The following is a 21,612-nucleotide window of genomic DNA, read 5'->3' on the forward strand; positions in this document are numbered from 1 at the left end:
ATGGGGTGTGCAACAAAATTGACTATGTCTCCGTCACTAAGCGTTGCCGCTCGTTTATTCTCAACGTTCTAAGTTATCGAGGCGCTGATGTTGATACTGACCATTTCCTGCTTGTCGCAACCTGCTGACTTTGATCAATCAATCAATCAATCAATCAATCAATCAATCAATCAATCAATCAATCAATCAATCTTTATTTATAAAGCACATTTAAAAATAGCTGATGCTGACCAAAGTGCTGTACATGTCACAAACATAAAAAATAACATAAAAATAATAAAAAAAAAAAGCTAAGGAAAGGCTAAGGAAAAGAGAAATGTTTTCAGGGATGACTTGAATGTATCAAGGCTGATAAGATGGGAGTAACAGACTCATGCTTGCGCATCTTAGTGAGAAGTCTAGCTGCTGTATTTTGAACCAACTGTAATCGAGAAAGAGATGATTGGGAGACCCCATAATAAAGAGAATTACAGTAGTCCAGACGTGATATAACAACAGCATGGAGCAATGTTTGAAAATCACCTTTAGATAAAAATGATTTTACTTTTGAAAGCTGTCGGAGATGGAAAAAAACTGGATTTTACCACAGCACTAATCTGTTTATCGAATTTTAGGTTGTGGTCAAAAAGAACACCCAAATTCCTGGCACAAAGGGTTTCATAAGGAGTGAGAGAGCCACAATCAACATTTACAACGCTGTTTTCTGTAGGTCCGAACAAGATTATTTCTGTTTTATTTTCATTTAAGTTTAAAAAAATTATTGGAGAGCCAAAGCTTAAGTTCCTTCAGGCAAGCCAGAAGTGGTTGTAGGCTGCTTCGATCATTATGTTTTAATGGGAAATAGAGCTGAGTGTCATCAGCATATAAATGAAAAGACACTCCATACTTATTGAAAATAGAGGCAAGTGGAAGCATATATAAAGTAAACAAAACTGGTCCAAGGATTGATCCTTGAGGAACTCCAGAGTTAAGTGGTATGGCAGAGGAGGAGTACTGACCAATGCCAACATTGAACCATCTATTTGTGAGATAAGAGCGGAACCATTGTAAAACAGTGCCATGAATGCCCACAGCTTTCTCAAGACGCATAAGAAGTATCTCGTAAATCAAAAGCAGAACTAAGATCTAATAAGACTAAAGCCACAGGTCTTCCAGAATCAGTTTCCATAAAAATGTCACTTGAAACTCTCAACAAAACAGATTCAGTACTATGTAATGCTTTAAAACCAGACTGAAATGTTTCCTGTACAGAGTTCATGGTTAAATACATTTGCAGTTGAGTTAATACATTTTTTTCAACTATCTTAGAAATGAAAGACAAATTTGAAATAGGACGAAAATTTGAAAAAAAAAAAAACAAAACAGCACAATCAAGATTGGGTTTCTTTAAATATGGTGTCACCACAGCATTTTTAAGATCTTTTGGGAAAGACCCAGTTGACAAGCATTTATTGATAAACATTAAGAGACCTGGACCAATAGTATCAATAATTTGTGTAAGAAAAAGGGGTGGGATCACATCCTGGGGACAGATAGTAGGTTTTAATTTACTAACTATATCTATAAGTGAAGCCAAGTCCATAAGCTCAAACTCAGACCAGGTCGAAGAGCAAACTGGAACATCATGAAATGTTATCACTGAATTTAAGATCTGAGATCTCAAAACTGTAATCTTGTCGACAAAATATTTCCCAAAATTTTCACAGAGAGTTAAAGAAGGCTCTAAAATGGTATGCACAGGAGGGTTTAAAACAGAATTAACAATAGAAAACAGACATTGTGGTTTATGACAATTCTTTGCTACAAGTTCTGAATAATATGTACATTTTGCAGCCTTTGCCGCTCCTTTGAAAAGCGTGATAAGAGTCTCTTAAAATTTCAAATGATATCTGTAATTTGTCTTTTTTCCATTTACTCTCAGCACGTCTGCAAACCTGCCGAAGAGAGCGTGTAGCGTCATTATGCCAGGGCACTGGAGCAAGTTTATGATTTTTTTTGTCTTAGTGGAGCAATAGAGTTCAAAATTTCAGCACAAGTAGAGTTAAATAAAGTGAGGTGTGTATCAGTGTCTAAAATGTCCAGGATGCTATCAGTCTCCAGAGAGTTCCGTACATTAAAATAGGCTTCAGAGAAATCCTGACTGGATTGTTGAGTAAAACAGCGAGTTAAACGTACTGATGTTGAGTTTCTGGAAGTATAACCTGTAAGAGGAAGGGTAAAAACTATGGGCTTGTGGTCAGAAAGAACAGCATTACTAAGATCTATGCTTGTAATAGAAAAGCCATGAGTTAAAACCAAGTCAAGAGTATGGCCAAGATTATGTGTAGCGCCGGTGACCCATTGAGTAAATTCCAAAGACTCGATCAACGTTAAAAATTCTGCCGCGTATGGTTTAGAGGGGCAGCAAACGTGAATGTTAAAGTCACCCAGCAACAGTATTTTCTCATACCTGAGGACCAAATCCCCCAACAATTCAGCAATTTCACTTAATGAATTGTTTTGTTGAGGAGGACGGTATATCAATGCTATAACAATAGGTTTTGTGCAGAGTAGTTCAAAGAGTTGCACTTCGAAGCTGTTGTACACACCAGTCGGTAGAGATCTAGGGCCCTATAATACACCTGGCGCAATGCGACGCAAGGCGCAGCGCAAGTGTGTTTGCTAGTTTGCGTCCTGCGCCGTTCGTGTTTTCCCGTTCAGCGTCACGTCCTTAAATTAGTAAATGCATTTGCGCCAGTTAGTGTGCCCATGGGCGTGCTGGTCTAAAAAAGAGGTTTGTTCAGGCGCATTGCTATTTTAAGGAGCTGAAAATAGACTGCGCCATAGACCAACTCAAACCTGGTCTAAAGTCTAAAGTCAATGACGCAATATTTTTTTGTTAGAGCGCGTTGGTAGAAACTGCACCTCTGGGCGCGTCCACAGTGCGCGTTGACTTTGCTTATTACACACAGGGATACGCATCACACAAATATGCCAAATATTAAAAACAAAAGGATTACAGTGTAAAAGAATATTATTGTGTAGGCTACATAAATATAAAAATGTAATGATGAATAGTCATTGTGTGTATTAGAATTAGGATACCTATTTTCAATTCAGCCTATTACTACTTATAATGATGAACGAAACTGGCTAATTAATTGAACAATCTTGCCAATACACACACATATTAACTGACTGATCGCGCGGAGCTATTTGAAAGCCTGCATCCAACGCAGACGACTGAAAGATTGACTGGCCACTTAACAGGTAATTTCAGCAAAACATCACTCGTTGAACTCCTCAGTTGAATCGGTGTGTTTAATAAGTCAGTGTATTTTATAATGTTATATGTTATGTAATATATAATTATATAATATATATATATAATGTTATATCCTGCTTGTCCCGTAGATGATCTGCTCGCGCGCTTTAACTTTGCGCAAGAGCAGATCAGTTTCTTCGCTTGAAAAGCGTTCAGCTTTTCCGCCAACAAATTCCGGCATGTAAATAGCAATCCGCCATGGCGCGAGTGCATCTCGCTCTTAAAGGGAATGAGAGATGACACTCTGATTGGTTTATTGAACGTTACGCCCATTACTTATTAAGAGAATAGGGACAACCCATTTCAAAAATGCGCCCCGGCGCACGGACCGTTTTTCCGTCGTTAAAATAGCAAAAGTGGATTTGGACACGCCCTGAGTGCACCTGCGCCGTGCGCTTCACACTTTGCGTTTAGATCGTTAAAATAGGGCCCCTACAGTGCAAAGTGTCTTTAAAAACAGTTACCCAGCTAACACACGACGTAACAGTTACGTAATGTATTCGTACTTTTTGGTAATGTCATGACTTACTAACTGACAACGTAACTACGACGTCGCATGCCAGTAATTTCATTACCTTCAGATTACCATCTCACAACGTCGTCAGTACGTTCTCCTAACGTTATAAGATTACCAAGAACGTTCCAGATACGTCCTCTATTCGTAATATATTGGTAATTCCATGACTTACTAGTAACGTAACTACAACGTTGTATGCCCGTAATAATATTACCATCACATTACCATATCACAACGTCGTCAGTACGTTCTCCTAACGTTACAAGATTACCAAGGACGTTCCAGATACGTCCTCTATACGTAATATAATGGTCATTCCATGACTTACTGGCAACGTAACAGCAACGTCATGTGCTCGTAATTTCATTACCATCATTTACACATTCTTATTATTACCAGAATTTGCAATATAAAACGTGTAATTAAATGTCAGACACAAGACTGAAATGTCCCCTTAAGAAAAAAATGTTTCTTTTCGCCAAATCAGAGTATGGATGACTGCTTTTTATATATAGTGACGTGACATACAGCGCGCGCCTCCACAAATGTAGTGCCCACAGTATGTTGATAAGAGTGTAAAGTTAATTTTTCTGAGAGAAGAATTTATTTTTCCGAGGTGACAACGAATAAATGGCTTTTATAAAAATGTATAAAGTTAACTTTGGAAAGACGCAAAACCTTTTTTTATTGTTATGTTTACGTTAGTGCAGGTGGCCGTTAGAGTTGCCATGGCAACCGGGAAAACATTCAAGCGGCTGGAGAGGACAGCGTCGACGTTTCTCCGTGTTTCTCGTCAGTTTTATAGCAATAAAGTTCAACAACTGCGTCAGATTGGTTAAGTAACATTACCCACAGTCTACCATAAGTACTTTTGTTAATATTTTTACCTCTGTGATTTCCTTGATCGTCTGAAATATATGTTAGCAAAATGTTACGTTAGCATATGTTTTTAATGATACTGAGCGCAAAACGTCTTGAATGCTTTTATTTTATGTTTCGCTGTAGGCTATATGTTTTTATTTATAGTTTGAGTGTATTGTATTATTTTTATTTGGAGTTTTGTTTATGTTCTGTGTGTTTTTCAAAATAAATGAACTGAATTCATTTCGAGTCTGCATTCATCGTTCACAGCTGTTGGAATAGCCTTTACATTAGTTTGGGCAAATGAGGACATAAATTAGGTTAAACTACTGCATGTCCACCCATAGAAAAATAAATAAATATAAGAATTACCAACTGATGACCAACACACAACTATTGATACACAACGTTGCCACGACGTCGCAGTTACTAACTGGCAACGTCACAAAGTTACGTTGTGGCGACGTATAGGCACCTTTCACTTTTCCGGTTGCCACGCCACGACGAAAGTTTGGTCACCAAATTACGTTGCAGTTACGTAACAGTCACGTATTTTGGTTAGCTGGGTAGCAGTCCCCCACCATGACCAGATAAACACGGGGAGTTTAAAAAAGTACAGCCATGAGGTACCAGTTCAGAAAGTGGTGACAACTCACCTGGTTTCATCCAAGTCTCCGTGATGAAGAATAGATCCAATGTTTGTGATATAAAAAAGTCATTTAAAATAAAAGTTTTGTTAAGCAGTGACCGAGCGTTTATGAGCGCCATGTTCAGTTGTAGTGAGGCTGTATCCGTCTGTCTTGCCCGGAGTAGCGGTCGAAGATTATGCGGATTAACTCCACCTCGGCGTGGACGAGTGAAAGCCCGGGTAGTTCCCACGAAAGATTCAGGAAAAACCAGGCACAGCCACCGATAAACGCCTTCACGAACATTCCATCCAGTAGATCGTCGAGTTTGACCGGAGCTCTGAAGAGAAGGGTGAGAACGATAGCTGCAGTCCAGCTGAAAGGCCAGTATGAGCTGCACTGCGATACCTCTGCGCTTACCGCGTCTTCTTCAGCATTTACGGCGAGGTAACTCAGCATGAAATGCATGCAGGTGCACCGGGAGTATAGACGAGACAGGTGGAAGACCAGATTGACGTGTAGAAAGGGCACAATTAGGCAGAGCAGTGACCGTGTTTCGGATGTTTAGCAAAGTTAAATGGTCATAAACTAAGGTGGCATTACTGTTTAAAACTAATTTAGTCAAACAAAAAAAACACAAAAAAAAGGCTGATAAGATGGTTACGGTGCTTGCCAGCCTGTGGTTAGGGACCAAAGAGAACACTGGATCCAACCTCAGTCATGGGCGTTAATTGATGAACGGCGTCACACAAAGCAAGTATCAAGCACGTGTAGACACAGAGCGTCAAGCTGTGGCGACAAAGTATAAGGACTTGGATCAACTAGTAAAGTGAAGTTGCCAATGTGACAAATATGAGTGGGTCGATCAGAAAGGGATCGAAGCACAAGAAGCCGCAAATTGAAATGACATGTGCACCGGATCATTCAAGAGCTTACTGGCTCCCCAAATGGAAGCGGTGCACAGATCAAAGATAGGGATGGCAGGGTCCTTCTCGCCCAAGAAGAGCACGAGCATTGGTGGGTTGAGCACCCCATGCCTGTTGAAACCGCCGTTTTTTTTTTTTAATGCTTGCTCTGTCAACAAATCCGTGACTTTATCTGGCATCATCTTGGAAGAAAAACTCCACCTTTTAAGTCTAGTCGAAACATGGCACAAACAATCGGACGGTCTTCTTTTTAACGACCTTACTCCTGCTGGCTACGGGTAATTCGATCTCCCGCTGTAACGGTATGGGAATGGGACAATGGAGTTGGAGATCCACATGCAGGTTTATTAAAACAGGAAGAGTGTAGTTGTGCAGGCAGAGGGTCAAACACCAGCAAACAAATACAAGAGGGCAAGGCAAAAGAGTGATCAGAAAACACAGACAGAGGTCAAGGCAGGCAGCAAATGATCAAACAAGGAATCAGTCCAGGGTCAAAACACAGGCTAGGCAAAGCAGAACAAAGAAACCAGAAAAACAGGATAATACTACTAAACAATACTCAGCAATGTGTGTGAGTTAGGGTGCAGCTTATAAAGTGTCACTGATGGGAAACAGATGTGAGTGTGTGATTAGTTCCTAGATGGGGAATTGTGGGAAATGGAGTCCTCATAAACAAGTTGATGAACACAGACCCAGGGCACATGTAACAGATCCAGGGCAGACAAGGAACTCATGGATGAACTAAGTGGCCGTATCCAGGCAGACAGGAAGTCCATTGTCCATGAGGCTGGGTTCTGGGACCATGGCAAACTCTGGAGTGGACTCACGGACTGAGGCGGTCTCTGGACTGGATCATAGGTTGAAGCAGGCTCAGGAGTGAACCCATGGGCTGAACAGTCTCTAGAGAGGATTCATGGACTGGAATGGGCTCTGGCGCGGATTCAAGGACTGGAGTGGACTCTGGAGTGGATTCATGGACTGGATTTGGTGTGTGTGCAGCCCACACACACCAAATGGCTGTGGCCATAGCCAGCGCTGCAATCTCTGAAGGCTCAGGCATGGCAGCCATCTTGGCTGAGGGCTCTGGAAGATCTGCTGAGACATGACAAGGCTCTGGAAGGTCTGCTGAGACGTGGCGAGGCTCTGGAATGACTGCGAATACAGGAATGGACTCTGATGTGGCCATTACGTGAACAGGATCTGGTGAGGGAATTACTGGGTTTGGGAGTGCGGAGAGTATCGGGTTTGCGATAATCAGACTGGAAGGCATAGAAATTTGTGACGGTACAAGCTCTGCTGCCCTGGAGCTTGTCGGAGTTGGCCCTCCCCCAAAAAATTCTTTGGGTTCTTAAAGTCCTTTGCTGAAGATGTAGTAACTGGTTGACTGGGTCCATGGTTAGCCCGGAAACGCTCTTAAAAGCCGCTGGATCTTGATATTGGCTGAGTATTCTGTAACAGTATGGGAACGGGACAACAGAGTTGGAGATGACGTGCAGGCTTTATTAAAATAGGAAGAGCGTAGTTGTACAGGCAGAGGGTCAAACACCAGCAAACAGATATAAGAGGGCAAGGCAAAAGAGTACTCAGAAAACACAGTAGAGGTCAAGACAGGCAGCAAATGATCATTAAACAAGGAATCAGTCCAGGGTCAAGGCTAGGCAAAGCAGAACAAGGAAAACAGAATGATACAACTAAACAATAGAGAACTTTTTTGGGGGTGGGATTTTAACATCCAGATGGCCAAAAAAAGAAAAAAAAAAGATTCTGCATTAACAAAGGATTTCTTGTCTTTGCTGAAGTACTTTGGGTTGAATCAGTCTGTTGACTGTACTAAACATAACAAAGGACATATTTTAGACCTTGTGATATCTAATGGATCTTTTGTGTCTCAGTTGTCTACTATGGAATTAGGGTTGCCTGATCATCTGACAATCTTTTCTGATATGCACATACCTGTTGCCAACGCTGCCCCCTCTTGTATTTTGACATACCGGAAATGGAGATCAGTTGACCCTTCTGACTTTTCTTTTGATTGACTCTTTATTAAGTAGTTTCTCTCCATCAGATCCTCTAGAGACAAAGGTTTCTATGTTAAATTCTGCTCTCTTATCTGGCCTGGACTTATTTGCCCCTCAAAAGTCACATTCTATATTATTTATATGTCCTGCTCCTTGGTATAATGAGGATTTGCGTATGATGAAGACATCTTACCGTAAAATGGAGTGTAGGTGGCGTCTCTCAGGTCTGACTGTTCATCATCAAACATGGAAGGACTGCTTACAAGAATATAAGGCTGGAATTGTTTCTGCCAGGTCTCATTATTTTTCTAAAATGATTCATGACAATCAAGGAAATTCCAGACAACTTTTTAATTCTATTAACAAATTGCTGAATCGTAAAACTGTCTCTCCTGTTACTGCTTCTGATCATCTCTGTAATAAGTTCCTGGATTTCTTTGGCACCAAGTTTGAAAATGTTCATAGAGGTTTTTGTGCTTCTACTTCATTGTCTTCTTCTGCTGTTTATATTCCTTTTTATTCTGGTACTATATTTTCAAAATTCTGTACACTTGACTCTCTTTTAGCAGATGTCTCTAAAATGAAAGCAGCCACTACTTTACTAGATCCCATACAGACTAGTCTGTTTCAGTCATGTTTTGCGTCTCTGTGTCCCGTTGTTCTGAGCATTACAAATGACTCTCTGTGTACTGGGGTTGTCCCAACAGCTTTTAAAATGGCTGTGATTACCCCGGTACCTAAAAAGACAAATATTGACTATGAGAACCTTACTAATTTCCATCCCATATCTAATCTTTCACTTTCATTTAACTGAGAACAATCTCTTTGAGCCTTTGCAATCTGGCTTTCATAAATTCCATAGTACAGAAACAGCTCTAGTTAGGGTCACCAATGACTTGTTAATTGCTTCAGAGTCAGGCTGTCTTTCAGTTTTGATCCTTCTTGATCTCAGTGCCGCTTTTGACACTGTTGATCATTCAGTTTTAATTACTCACCTCAAAACTGTTTTTGGGGTCTCTGATACTGTTCTTAATTGGTTTAAGTCCTACCTCAGTGATCGGAAGCACTTTGTTGCCATGGGTGAATTTAGATCTGAGGTTAATGTTGTGCAATCTGGTGTCCCTCAGGGATCAGTTTTGGGCCCTCTGCTTTTTAATTTTTATGTTTTCCCTCTTGGCCAGCTTTTGAGATCACTTGGTCTAAAATTTCATTTTTATGCAGATGATACTCAGATCTACATTCATTTTAAACCTAATGAAACTGTGCCTGTTGATTTTCTTTCTGAATGTATTTCTAATATGAAATAATGGATGACAGAAGATTGTCTTTGTCTTAAAAGACAGAGATTATGCTCATTGGTTCACCCCACCAACTACACAAAGCTGGGTCGGTTACTCTAACTCTTGAGGGTTCAAATGTGGAGTTTCAAACAAAATTGAGGAATCTAGGGGTAATTTTTGATGCCTATTTAACATTTGAGCCACATGTCCAAAATACTGTTAAAACTTCTTTCTTCTATCTTAGAAATATTGCCAGATTGCGTCCAACGCTGTCGTTTACTGTTGCTGAGAGACTGATAAACACTTTTGTGATTTCCTGTATTAATTACCGTAATGCCTTGTTGGCTGGGGTGTCAAAAGCTAGTAGTGCAAATTCGACTGTTAGAATCCTTACTAGAACTAGGATAAGAGATCATATTACTCCCACTTTGGAGTCTTTGCACTGGCTCCCCGTTAGGTTTAGGGTAGACTTTAAAATTTTGATGCCTACTTACAAGTACTTACATGGGTTGGCACCTCAATATTTGACCTTCGTTCTTCTGAAACTGGTCTTTTAAATGTTCCCTTAACTCATTTAAGATTGATGGGAGATCTTCAATAGCTCCAAAACTTTGGAATTTTTACAGATTGAAATAAGGCAAGCTAAATCTCTTGGCATTTTTGAATCTCAGCTTAAAACTCATTTTTTTAGGGTAGCTTCTAATTTATTTATTTATTTTTTTATTTTTTTATTATTATTGTGCTTATTTTACAGTTTATTTTGTCACTTTATCATTAATCTTTATATTGTGTGGTGTAACTTTGTTGTTTTATTTGTTTCTGTAAAGCACTTTGAGTCAAGTCAAGTCAAGTCAAATTTATTTATATAGCGCTTTTACAATTGGTAATTGTTTCAAAGCAGCTTTACATATTAGAAGCACAGAAAAAAAGGGAAGTGGTTAAAACTGTACAAGCAAGCGTGGTAATATGTAACATATACAAGATGGTGCTACATTAAGCCAATGTCGGCTGACTTCCAGGGGTGGAAAAAACCCCCTAGGAGAAAAACCCAGCGTGCTAGCACTGGGAAAAAAGTCCTAGGAGGGAAAAAACCCCTTGGAAGATATATATATGTAAATGTATATGGAGATCAAAATCTGAATTGTACATTTTTATTATAGAGATTAAAAATCGATTATATATAAATATATGTAAGCGGATACGGGGATCCTGGGCTACGTTGTAGTCAGGTCCAGACGCAGGTTCTCCATCTGACCTGGATACGGCCTGGATCCAGCACCCGGCAAACCTCAGGATAAGCAGAGAGACAGATATTAGCGTAGATGCCATTCTTGTTCTGATGTACAGGTATATCTAGTGTTATAGGAAATGTTCTCGGTTCCGGCCGACCTAATTATTGCAGCGTAACAATCCTTTAACGGATTTGAAAAATGTTAATGTATTGATAATGTGTTATGTGTATGCAAGAGCAAAGAGATGTGTTTTTAGTCTAGATTTAAACTGACAGAGTGTGTCTGCTTCCCGAACAATGCTAGGAAGATTGTTCCAGAGTTTAGGTGCTAAATAGGAAAATGATCTGCCGCCTTCAGTTGATTTTGATATTCTGGGTATTATCAACTGGCCTAAATTCTGAGATCGCAATAAACGTGAAGGACTATAATGCATTAAGAGCTCACTTAGGTACTGGGGAGCTAAACCATTTAGAGCTTTATAAGTAAGTAGCAAGATTTTAAAATCTATACGATGTTTAATAGGGAGCCAATGTAATGTTGACAGAACTGGGCTAATATGGTCATACTTTCTGGTTCTAGTAAGAACTCTAGCTGCCGCATTTTGAACCAACTGTAGTTTGTTTAAAAAGCCGAGCAGAACAACCACCCAGTAGAGCGTTACAATAATCTAGTCTTGAGGTCATGAATGCATGAACCAACTGTTCCGCATTTGTCATTGAGAGCATATGTCGTAATTTAGATATATTTTTTAGATGGAAGAAGGCGGTTTTACAGATACTAGAAACATGACTTTCAAATGAAAGATTGGTATCAAAGAGCACACCCAGGTTCCTAACTGAGGACGAAGGTTTAATGGAGCACCCGTCAAGTGTTAGAGAGTATTCAAGGTTTTTTCGTGAGGAAGTTTTTGGTCCAAAGATTAGGAAATCAGTTTTTTCTGAATTTAATAATAAGAAATTTCTTGTCATCCAGTTTTTAATGTCAGCTATGCATTCTGTTAGTTTTGTGAATTTGTAGGTTTCGTCAGGGCGCGAGGAAATATAGAGCTGAGTATCGTCAGCGTAGCAGTGAAAACTAACACCATGCTTCCTAATTATCTCTCCTAAGGGCAGCATGTACAGAGTGAAAAGCAAACGGTCCTAATACTGAGCCTTGTGGTACCCCATATTTAACCTGTGATCGATACGACATCTCTTCATTAACTACCACAGACTGATAACGGTCAGATAAGTATGATTTGAACCATGCCAAAGCAATTCCACTAATGCCAATATAGTTTTCAAGTCTTTTTAAAAGAATGTTATGATCGATAGTGTCAAAAGCAGCACTGAGATCTAATAACACTAATAGAGAAATACAGCCACGATCGGATGATAGGAGTAGATCGTTTGTAACTCTAACGAGAGCAGTCTCAGTACTATGGTATGGTCTAAATCCTGACTGGAAATCCTCACAGATTCCATTTCTTTCTAAAAAGGAACACAGTTGTGTTGAAACTGCCTTTTCTAGTATCTTTGACAGAAAAGGTAGATTCGAGATTGGCCTGTAATTTACTAAATCTCTCGGATCTAGTTGAGGTTTTTTAATAAGAGGTTTGATAATAGCCTGCTTAAAGGTTTTTGGCACGTGTCCTAGTGTTAAAGATGAATTAATTATATCAAGAAGTGGACCTACGACCTCTGGAAGCATTTCTTTCAGTAGTTTAGTCGGCATTGGGTCTAACATACATGTCGTTGATTTTGATGATTTGATAAGTTTAGATAATTCTTCCTCTCCTATAGCGGCGAATGATTCTAGTTTTACCTCAGGGACAATACAGTGCACTGTCTGAAGAGAAACTGTAGACGGTTGCATGTTTATAATTTTCTCTCTAATATTATCAATCTTGCAAGTAAAGAAGTTCATAAAGTCATTACTGCTGTGCTCTATGGAAACGTCAGCAGTTGAATCTCTGTTTTCTAGTTAATTTAGCCACTGTGTCAAATAAATACCTAGGATTATGTTAGTTTTCTATTAAGAGATTTGAAAAATAAGTAGATCTAGCATTTCTTATGGCTGTTCTGTACTCAATCATTTTTTCTTTCCACGAAAGGCTAAAAACTTCTAGTTTTGTTTTCTTCCAACTACGTTCAGCTTTTCTAACAGCTCGTTTTAGAGCCCGAGTGTGCTCATCATACCACGGCGTTGGATTAGTTTCCTTAATCTTCTTTAGACGTAAAGGAGCGACCGCATCTAATGTGCTGGAAAAGAGAGAGCCAATAGTTTCTGTTGCAGCATCGAGTTCTTCTATGTTGTCAGGTATACTAAGGCGATGAAACTGCTCGGGGAGATTATTTATAAAGCAATCTTTAGTGGCAGACGTGATTGTTCTACAATATTTATGGCTGGGTGGTGGTTTTGTAGCCTTGGCTAATTGTATTATACACGAGACTAAATAATGATCTGATATATCATCGCTCTGCTGTAGAATTTCAACAGCATCAATATCTATTCCATGCGACAGTATTAGATCTAGGGTATGATTACGACAATGAGTGGGTCCTGACACGTGTTGTTTAACTCCAATAGAGTTTAAAATATCTGCAAATGCCAATCCAAATGCGTCTTTATTATTATCTACATGGATATTAAAATCACCAACAACAAGGACTTTATCCGCAGCCAGTACTAACTCTGATAGAAACTCAGCAAATTCTTTGATAAAGTCAGTATGGTGCCCTGGTGGCCTGTATACAGTAGCCAGCACAAATGTCAACTTACATAATGTTACATAAAGCACCATCACTTCAAAGGAATTATATTTGAAATTCTTTTGAATGATTCTGAATATATTACTATAAATTACAGCAACACCTCCCCCTTTGCCTTTCTGTCGAGGATTGTGTCGATAATCATAACCTTGAGGACTAGATTCATTTAAAGTAATGTAATCGTCTGGTTTTAGCCAGGTTTCTGTCAAACACAGCAAGTCTAGTTTATTGTCTGTGATAATTTCATTTACAATAAGTGCTTTTGAAGAAATAGATCTAATATTCAGTAACCCAAGCTTTATCATTTGTTTATCTGATTTATCTGTGATTTTCATTTTTTGAACATCAATTAAATTTTTACCCTTAAAAGGTTTTGGAAGTTTTTTGTATTTACTAGTTCGAGGTACAGACACAGTCTCTATGTGATAATATCTAGGTGAAAGTGTTTCTATGTGCTGTGAATTATCTGAGTTCTGTGACGTGAGGCGGCTAGCAGACGGTCGGTTTAGCCAGTTTGTCTGCGTCCTGATCTGGGCCCTGGTTTGTCATGTTTCAGCTCTAAGACTATTTGCCAAATTTCTAGAGAGAAGAGCAGCACCATCCCGGGAGGGATGAATACCATCTCTTTTCAACAGATCAGGTCTGCCCCAAAAGCTTTTCCAATTGTCTATGAAACCTATATTATTCTGCGCACACCACTTAGACAGCCAGCCATTGAGTGATGATAACCTGCTAACTATCTCATCACTCCGACGAACAGGAAGAGGGCCAGAACAAATTACTTTTGCTGACATTGAATTTGCGAGTTCACACACCTCTTTAATGTTAATTTTAGTGATCTCTGAATATTTACGTTTAGCATTAGCCAGCACTTTTAAATTTGCTTTGATGTCAGGTGCTCTGGCCCCCGGCAAACATGTGACTATGGTGGCTGGTGTCTCTATTTTCACGTTCCGTGTAATAGAATCGCCAATTACTAGGGCACTTTCAACAGGATTCTCAGTGGGTGCGTCACTGAGTGGGGAGAACCTGTTTGATGTTCTAATCGGAACGGAAGAGTGGTGTTTGTTCTTGCCATTATGCCGCCTCACAGTCACCCAGTTAGCCTGCTGCGTGGCTTCTACAACCGGAACCGAATGTGTAGTGTTTACTAGGCTAGTCGCATCCAAAGCAGTATCTAAGGCCCTTTCATTCTCACTATCCTCAATTAAAGTTTGGATGCGTGTCTCTAATTCTGAGATTCTCTCTGTCAGCCTGACAATATCCCTGCATTTATCACATGTGTAAGTCTCACTGCTGACAGAAAGAGCTAAGCTGTACATGTTGCATTTACTACACATGATAATCGTCGGACATGACTGACCGTGTGTTTGATGAACGCCGTCCGAAAACTGCAACGCACACGGGACTCGCTGGCTGGATGTCTCGGTCGCTTGCCGGTGCCTGGGGCGAGGGTGATGTGCGGGACGCTGTACCTCGCGGTGGATCGATGAATGCCGGGCAGCAACGTCTCCACAGCTTCCCGATCTGGCGAGGACAGATCAGAATAACATACATCGGATAAATCCGCCATTCAATCGACAAGGAAGGTTGGTTTAGAGGAAAAAAGAAAGTAGACGGTAGCTAGCAGGCTATGGCTAACACTAGGTGATTACGCTGGTGGATTGCTAGTAATAAATCGTTCCGTTTAGTAATACTATGCAATAGGTTAAGTAATCTGGTGAAAAATAAGAAAGTTATATTATGCGAATAGGAATAAAGAGAAGGATTTAGGATAATCTCCACGAAGCTCCGAGCGTAGATCAGACAGCTGGCAGGCAGCAGCGTTGAGCAGCGTTGAACCGGAAACCGGAAAAAAAACATGCCCAACAAACTATGATGTACTTGAGATGTACATTTAAACTACAGAAAATAAAGGTTATTATTATTATTATTATAGTGCATCTTGGTGTCATGTGTTCCCCAGGTAAGCGACGCACACGCACCCAGCCATCCATGTGATGTAAAAGAAAATGTGATTCATCAGACCAGGCCACCTTCTTCCATTGCTCCGTGGTCCAGTTCTGGGTCCATGCTCACGTGCCCACTGTTGGCACTTTCAGCGGTGAACAGTGGTCAGCATGGGCACCCTGACTTGTCTGCGGCTATGCAGCCCCATGCCCAACAAACTATGATGTACGGTGTATTCTGACACCTTTCTATCAGAACCAACATTAACTTCTTGAGCAATTTGAGCTACAGTAGCTCATCTGTTGGATCGGACCACACGGGCCAGCCTTTGCCCTGATATAGTCCTTGAGGCTCCTACAAAAGTCATTTCTGTTTCTTCAGAACCTTCTATGACCCCCTGTCATGAACTCAGGCCAAACACCTACTGTCATCTGCCGTCTCTCATACTTCGAAATGAATACAATGGACCTTCATCTCACTTCCTATATTCGGTAAGTGAAGCGGTGTATCGCTACTTCTGGTACCATCACACAATGGTACAATGACACCCTTACGTCAGTTTTCACAATTTCACAAAACAAGCAGATCTCGCCCCCCATTGACTAACATAGTAGAAAAAAAAATAATACTATGGTAGTCGGTGGGGGGAGATCTGCTTGGTTACAAACATCCTTCCTAATATCTTCCTTTGTGTACAGCAGAACAAAGAAATTTATACAGGTTTGGAACAACTTGAGGGTGAATAAATGATGATAGAATTTTCATTTTTGGGTGAACTATCCCTTTAAAAGAGTATGTTAGAAAAAATAAAAAAATGGAATAATTGTTGGGCTGCAGGTGTTTCTGAGCTGCTGTCAGGTTTTATGAGAATGTGATGTCTTTATGATTTATGCTTGTAGTGGAAAACGTCTCGGTTACGTATGTAACCCTCGTTCCCTGAAGGAGGGAACGGAGACGTACGTCAGTAGTGACCGACGAATTGGGATATCGCTAGAGAGCCCCTATCAGCTTCGAGAGAACTAAAACAAGCCAATGGAATTGGCGTGCGATATTTGCATAATGCGCACCTCCCCTAACAGGTGGATATAAAAAGGGGGGCAGATGCAATCGCACTCTGTTTTTCGCTGAGGAGACAACCGGTGTCTGCACTGCAGCGAGGGTACAGAAACTGTGGCGACGGGACGTACGTCTCCGTTCCCTCCTTCAGGGAACGAGGGTTACATACGTAACCGAGACGTTCCCTTTCAGTCGGTCACGTTCGACGTACGTCAGTAGTGACCGACGAATTGGGATCCCAACTAAAACGCCAGTTACGAAACCCCTTCCAGTGCCCAGCGCAGGCTCTAGCCGCCCGTCGCACCAAGGGGACGGAGAAGGGGGCGAGCTTACGCCGGGAAGTCTACTGCTGTTCCGATATACCCACTAAGTAAACTAGACTACACTGAGGAAGCGAACCCGTAAGGAACGCTGCGGAACCACTACCTACCCAGAGGGGAAGGAATTTACATGGAAAACATATGGACTGGCCCGCAGGGCAGAACGCATATGAGTCCCTTGGATGGCTCCACCTGAGTAGGGGGAGACTCATCTGACAGGAGAAAGCAGAAGCTCTGCTAAGGGAAAGACACAGGCTCACCGTAGGGAGTAACCGTGGACAATACACATATGGAATCACTCACGTAGAGGGATTGCAACATATGGAACCCAACCAACAGACAACATCGAAGATGGATGTTGGTCTGGCATCAGACACTCCGCAATGCCCGAGCCGAAGGTGGAGGTGGAGGAACTCGACAGGGTTCACCGAACGGGGAACACGACTGGAGTCAACAGATGCACATATCCTGCCCAGGGGGCGGGAGTGGCATTGCAAGCCGACACGAGCACAGGTTCAACGCGTCTACCGGCTGGTGGAAGCGAGTACACGGGAAGAACCAGCTTACACGTAAGCTAAAAACCCTAGCAAACGTGTTGGGTGTCGCCCAGCCCACAGCTCTACAATCTGTCAGCGAGGCGCCATGAGCCAGCGCCCAGGAAGAGGCCACTCAGGTGGAGTGGGCTCTCAACCCGAACGGGCAAGGCACGCCCTGGGAACATAAGCCAGGGCGATGGCATCCACTAACCAGTGGGCCATCCTCTGCTTGGAGACAGCCTTTCCCTTCTGCTGGTCTCCGTAACAGACAAAGAGCTGATCTGAGGTCCTAAGCTTCAAGTTCTATCCACGTAAACACGCAGGGCGCGAACTGGAAAGAGCGAAGCTAGGGCTGGGTCTGCCTCCTCCGAAAGCAGCGCTTGCAGGTTCACTACCTGATCTCAGAAGGGAGTGGTAGGAACCTTGGGCACATATCCAGGCCGGGGTCTCAGGAAGACGTGAGAATCCCCAGGCCCAAATTCCAGGCACGATTCGTCGACCGAAAATGCGTGCAGGTCCCCTACCCTCTTAACATGAGGCCAATGCAACCAGGAGGACGGTCTAAGAGACAGTACTTTTAACTCGATTAATTGCAAAGGCTCAAGGGATGACGCCGAAGTAGCTAAGAACTAAGGTGAGATCCCTAGAGGGTAAGGAGGGTGGGCAAGGAGGAATCAGTCCCCTCGCCCCCCTCAGGAACCTGATGATCAGACCGTGTTTCCCCAGGGCTTGCCATCAACTGCATGGAGATGTGCAGCGAAGCGGCAACATACACCTTGAGGGTGGAGGGAGACAGCCTTCGCTCCAAGCCCTCTTGCAGGAAGGAAAGCACAGATCTGACCGAGCATGATCGGGGGTCCTCTCGTCTTGCGAGAGGAGCACCATTCAACGAATAGGTTCGACTTCAACGCATAGAGGCTCCTCGTGAAGGAGCTCTAGCGGAAGTGATGGTGTCTACGACCGCCTGCGGGAGATCACCCAGAACCTCCGCATCCCGTCCAGGGACCACACGTGGAGGTTCCACAGGTCGGGACGCGGGTGCCATAGGAAGCCCCATCTCTGAGTCAGGAGGTCCTTCCTCAGAGGAATCGGCCAAGGAGGGGCTGTCGTGAGGAGCATTAGGTCCGAAACCCGGGTCCGAGTGACCAATATGGAGCCACTAACAAGACCTGCTCCTCATCTTCCCTGACCTAGCACAGGAGCTGTGCGAGAAGGCTCACTGGGGGAAAACGCATATTGCGTAGGCCCCGGGGCCAGCTGAGTGCCAGGGTATCCGTGCCGAGCGACTCGCCGGTCAGGGAAAACCACTGGCCGAGGGCAGTTCCTGGGGAGGCAACAGGACTACCTGGGCCTCGCCGAAGTAGTGCCAGATCAGCTGGACCGCCTGGGGATGGAGCCGCCACTTGCCCGCAAGTGGAGGCTGCCGTAAGAGCTCGTAGGCTGCACGGTTAAGCACACCTGGGACATGAGTGGCCTGAAGCGACCTCAGATGCTTCTGACTCCATAGCAAGAGATGGCAGGCGAGTTGCGATATGCGACGGGAGCGTAGACCAGCCTGATGGTTGATGTACGCAACGGCCGCCGTGCTTGTCCGAGCGGACCAGTACGTGCTTGTCTGACAGCAGCTCCTTGAAGCGGCCCAGTGCAAGACATACTGCTAGCAACTCGAGGCAATTGATATGCCAATGCAGTCGAGGCCCCGTCCAAGACCCGAACCGCATGCCCGTTGTACATGGCCCCCCATCCGGTGGTAGAGGCATCTGTGTGGACCACAGCGTCCAAGGGGTACTCCCGCCCGCAGGAACAAAGGGTCCGACCACCGGATGAGGGTAGGGCGGCAGCTCCGTGTCACGAGGACACTGAGCGTGCTGCGCTGCCATGGCCATCTCGGGACCCAGTCGCGGAGCCGGTGTTGAAGCGGCCTCATATGGAGTAACCTGAGCGGCGAAACGCGGCTGCAGATGCCACATGCCCCAGGAGCCTCTGAAGTCTTTCAGTGGGGCCACCATCCTGCGCTTGAGCGAACTCAGGCAGTTCAACACCGACTGGACGCGCTCCTCAGAGAGGCGCACAATCCAGGCGACCGAGTCTAGCTCAAGACTGAGAAAAGAGATCCTCTGCCCGGGGGCGAGTTTGCTCTTGTCCCAGCTGACCCAAAGACCCAACAGGCTATGGTGAGCTAAACCATCTCCCTGTGTACGCACAACTGCTTCGCGAGCTGGCCAGGAACAACCAGTCGTCGAGGCAGTCGAGAATGCGAACGCCCTGTTCCTTGAGGGGAACAATGGCCACCTCCGCAACCGTGTAAGGCGTGGAGCGACAGGGCCAGCCCGAAGGGTAGGAGTTTGTACTGACATGCTCGACCCAAGCGCAGAATCGAGACATGAAAGTATGCATCCTTCAGGTCGAATGCTGCAAACCAAACCCCGGGACGGACGCACTCGAAAATGCGCTTCTGCATGAGCACCTTAAACGGCAGCCTGAAGGTACCGGTTCAAGACGCGCAGATCCAGGATTGGCCATAGCCCACCGCCCTTTAGGGTACAATGAAGTAGGACTGAACCTGACTTCAAATCGGCTGGAGGGACCGGCTCGATTGTATCCCTCGCCAGGAGGACAGCAATCTCCACTCGGAGAACAGGTGCAATGTCCAACGACACCTAAGTGAAGTGGACACCCCTGGACGGCGGAGGACACCGGGCGAAATGAATCGCATAGCCGAGTCTGATAGTACGCATGAGCCAGCGGAACGGGCTGGGGGCACTAACCAGGCCTCCAGACACCGAGCCAGCAGAACCAAACGCACCACAGACGTACCGGGGGTGGGGCAGCGAACCAGAGTACGGGGACCCGACTCGGGCGGCGTGGTAGCGGCCCAGAGTGTGATCAGACTCTGCGAGGTAGCAGTGCGTATGGGAGACGGCACACGGGGCGCGGCCTGCACCAACACACTGACACCTGCTGGCGAGGTGAGAGGGGGCTGGGAGTAGCAACGCGGGGCGCTGCACATCGCCAGCCACACTCTTGGGACGTAGAGGATCGGAAAACAGTTCTTAGTGGGTACCGCTGGACTCTGGAGAGCCAGCGGCGGAACAGACCAATTCTCCACCCGGCCCTCCTCCGGGGAGAAAGAACCGTTTACGTCAGCTCCAGGTCGCCATATCTCCAGGACCGTCTCCCGCTAGTCAGGTGACTGCGGGTTGAGCGGGCTGGGTTCAAGGCCAGTTTGTGAGATGAGCGCATCGAGAAAGCACACTTTGACGACGGCACATCCCAGCAAGACTCGCCAGGGGTGTTTCTGGACCACCATGGTGGACATTGTCTGGCCAGGGGCCTGCGCTTTGATTTGCATCCTGCGTAGCTCAACCCCGACTCAGAACTACCCACATGCAATGAGTGCTTTGACCTACTGCAGACTTGCCAGGGGCCAAGACTCATGCAGGGCAGAGGTGGTGTGCCCGTAGCACTGCCACCCCACCCTAGGGGGTAGTGAGAGAGAAAAAACTTGTAGTGCAGATTATGACCCTCTTGGCGTTCCATATTAACGGCAAAAAAGGCCACAAACTGCCAAGTTTTTTCATGCACATCCGGGCTAAGCCAGGGGGCGGGGCAAGGCGAGTACGCGTCGCACGACATCCCCAGGGACCCGGGAAAGCATGGTTGCCAAGTCTGAATCCGATTCGGCATGAGCACGCCACAACCGTGGGACGCTCAGCCTCATCTTCATGTTCAGAGCCCAACAATACTCTCTCCAATGTAGCAGTCGACATCTGATCCTCTGCTGGAGCCCTGACTAAGATGTTAGGTCCTCCATATTTATTTTAAGGAGGACCAGCAACACATGCAGAAGCTACCAGCCATGTTGGACAGTGAACGTGGCCGCCCAACTGGACGACACACGGCACCGACGTGGCCATGTATCTAAACATGATCCACCCACGAACATAGTCACAACATGTTTGCGATGCACTAGAGGAGTGGGGGGCCCACGGAGAATGACTCGGCGGGTATTGCCCCACTGTGATCCTCTGGTCACCCAGGCTTATTAACCAAAGTAGCACTTTTCTGATTCAGAAAAATAACTAGATCGGGGAATAAGTGAGGGGACTCCACCTCATTAAAGGCAGCAGAGTCTCGACCGTGCATCTAGAGCGCCAGACAGCGCGCAGGGTTGCCGTGGCAACGCGCGCTGTCAGCCGGCAATTCGACGGCACACGGCGCGCTGAGCGCTCAAGC

Source organism: Chanodichthys erythropterus, chromosome 12, assembly GCF_024489055.1.
Source record: "Chanodichthys erythropterus isolate Z2021 chromosome 12, ASM2448905v1, whole genome shotgun sequence".
NCBI classification, from domain to species: domain Eukaryota; kingdom Metazoa; phylum Chordata; class Actinopteri; order Cypriniformes; family Xenocyprididae; genus Chanodichthys; species Chanodichthys erythropterus.